Below are 3,244 nucleotides of genomic sequence, written 5' to 3'. Positions count from 1 at the left end.
ACACCCAGTCTTCATCAGACCCATACTCGGGCCAAACTACCGAGGGGGCGCGGATAGGTTCTTTGGTCCATATAAAACAACAATATTTTATCATGGTCTCTTTCTTTAAGTCCTTCGTTCTACTACTGTCCGTCCATAGACTTAACTTCCGAACTAATGGACTATCGGGGGGTATTTCTTTCCCATTTGCTGTCTTCCCTGATTTCTCCTTAGTAAGTCTAGAAGTCTGATTTCCCATGGTCTATCTTCGGTCCTGGTCTTAAACGCCTAAAACGTTTTCACAGATGACCGTCAAAACCACGCGGCCAACAAGGAAGAACAAAAGAAACTCTCTTACCTTGATCCATGCACGGAGTTGTCTGGCCTTTTTAAATGTGTGTACCCCCATGTATAGTCACTAACCGGTCGTCCCAGCACTCGTCCGTGTGTTCCTTTTTCCAGGATTCAAAATTATTTTTAAATGAGCCGGGTCACATCCTCTCTTGGCCGACGGCCGACGGACCAAGCTGATCAGTGAGAAGTATAAATATATACTAGACGCATCTTTGTTGTGATCAGGCATGATCCGTGAGCCGAAGAGACTTCCCCCCCCGGCAATAATTATTTCATCCCGGACGAGCCCCCAATTGTGCAAGATATGCGGCTGTCCGGCCCCATCTCCGGCACTTTTATTTCCCTTCCCAGGAACAAAGACACGGAGGAGTCTGTCCAAAACTTTTCATTCAACTTTGCAAAGTCGGGTGTTGTTCCCGTGGGTACACACACAAGCATAGTAATCTCCACGCATTATATACACGTATATGTGGGCTGGGTCTCCTACTGCTGTCTTGACCAATGAGTGCTAGGGTTTCCCACTGTTTTCCTTATTTGGGTCCTGGCGCCTGCGATTATTTTGTTATTCACCTGGCCAATCAGTGTTCGAGCTCCCCGTTCTTTCCTTATATGGATGATGTTGCACAACTGTGGTTAAGGGCGGTCTCTCAACTATCGAGGAAAGCTGTTACAATTGTTTCATTCATTAAAAACATGGGGAAGGGGAGGTCCGGCAACAGTTTCGAGTGTCTGCTTGTGTTTACTATAAGGTAGAAAAGACTAAAATGCAGCTAACCGTTTAAAAATTACACTACCCCCTACAACCTGCAGTCTGGCTAAATTGCAGCAAACATCTGTCCAATTTTATCTGCAAACTATTGAATGCAAAATCCTCCTTGAACAATAATGAGGCAGCATTTTGGCATGTCATTTTTAAAATATATTATTTTCAAAGTTACTCACAATTAAGACTGATCGCTTGGCGCTGTTTGCATAACACAGTACGTAAAGGAATTAACAGAAAAAAACATTGTAGCCCAAATTCAGAGTCACTAATTTATTGATATTGCATGGGTCCAGCATTGATAAGTAATCGATTTTTAAAAATAAATATAGATACATTTACTAACTACATTGGAATACAGTCAAGTTTCTTACTGAACAGTGACAGGATTGGACAGAGTCCGCATGGATTTAAGAGAGGGGAATCATACTTAGCAAATCTACTGAAAGAATCTACAGAGTCAAATATTAAAGTAAGAAATGGCAGGACATTTAGAAAAGCTTATCATTAAACATGGTAGACTGGGTTTTGTGAAAGAGAAACTATATTTGACAAATTTGCAACAGTTCATTGAGGAGATAACAAGCAGGGCTGATAAAGGGCAATCCAATGATGTTCTGTATTTGGATTTTAAAAATGCAAATGAGAAGGTGCTACATAAAAGTCAATTGCTCAATTTAGGAGCTCATGGTATCGGCGTAATGTATTAGCATGGATTGAGGATTGGTTTACCACATTGGCTGTTGCTGAGTCGTCAATTGCAGTGCTGTATACAATGTTAGCTCCCATATTTAATAAAGGATAAACCAACATTGGAGACCATTCAAAAAAGATTCAATTAGGTGCTTCGAGGACGAAAGTGTTGACCTATCAAGAATAGATAAGCAGGAGTGATCTTATGGAAACAAGATTCTGAGGAGCTTGACAGAGTAGATGTTGACTAGATCTTCTAGCACCAGTGAAGTCTCAAACCAAGGGACATTACATAAGGGAACATTCATTTTAGAAAAAGTAAAGAACTTTTTCTCTGTGAATGGCTAGAATTTCCGCACCCAAACAATTGTGAAAGTTAAATGTGGGAGGGGAATGGTTGGGTTACTCTTCAGAGGGTTGTTCTGGCTTGTTGGGCTGAAGAGCCTGTTTGTTTCCACACAGTAGGGAATCTATGATTCAATCACAAATTATTTTAAAAGAGGGCAGATAGATTTTTGAAATATTGAGCAGTTGAGGGCTATGCGGATCAGCATAAAAGAGGTGTTGAGGTCTGGTTTGGCCAAGCCATGATCTGATGGAATGGGGGAACAAGCTGAATGCGATGAATACATTACTCCTGCTCCGATTCCTTGAGGTTCTATTTCATTTGTTTTTTTGTTTCCAAAGAAGAATGTGATACAATGTGCTAAAGATCTCTGATGTTGTGTAAAGGAGTGAAAATGGGGTGTTTATGTACTGATTCAGATGGCATTGATTCATCAATCACAGCTATACAGTCATGAGTAGGAAGGCAATTCCCTCCATGAATAAAGGAAATCTACTGCAGAGCTCACACAAAGTGAATTCTTACCCTCAGTTAGCTCTCCCATCACATTACCCAACATATCAGATAAAGCAGGACGCACTGCGCATGTTCTCGCCAACAAAGGGAGTCCGGGTGATTGATGGAAGCACCGGACCAATGAAAGGACGGCAGGCGGAGCTGGATGACCTAGCGGGATGTTGGTCCTCCAACCAATCAACGTGAATGAAAGGCGGAGCTAAACTAAACCATGTGATCATCCTCGCGCGCGGCGCAGAGTCGCTGTAATGAATGCTCGGGAAGTTATGGAGAGAAAGGATACGGTAAGGAAAGAAATAAACAGGGAAACAGGAGAAAAACTGTGTTTCTATGAGCGGAGAGGTTTTACAAACAAATTGTCCACGTCAGAAAACACAAATTTGAACGTCCCAGTCCCGTGTTTGCAGGAAATGAGGAATTGCCTCAGCGCGGCTGCAGGCCTGAGTGAGCGCCGCCATCTTTATTCGGGACGATGACTCACTGGACACGTGCGCGGCCGCCATCTTTGTAGGGTCAAGGTGCAGCCAGGCGCATGTGCAGCCTTTCTCTGGTATAGAGTCATTGTGATCATACCAGCCCATACTGCTCTGATT

Source organism: Chiloscyllium plagiosum, unplaced genomic scaffold (assembly GCF_037043375.1).
Source record: "Chiloscyllium plagiosum isolate Xiang-an unplaced genomic scaffold, Cpla_swu_hap1 HiC_scaffold_38, whole genome shotgun sequence".
Classification (NCBI taxonomy): domain Eukaryota; kingdom Metazoa; phylum Chordata; class Chondrichthyes; order Orectolobiformes; family Hemiscylliidae; genus Chiloscyllium; species Chiloscyllium plagiosum.
This window is presented reverse-complemented; position numbering follows the sequence as displayed.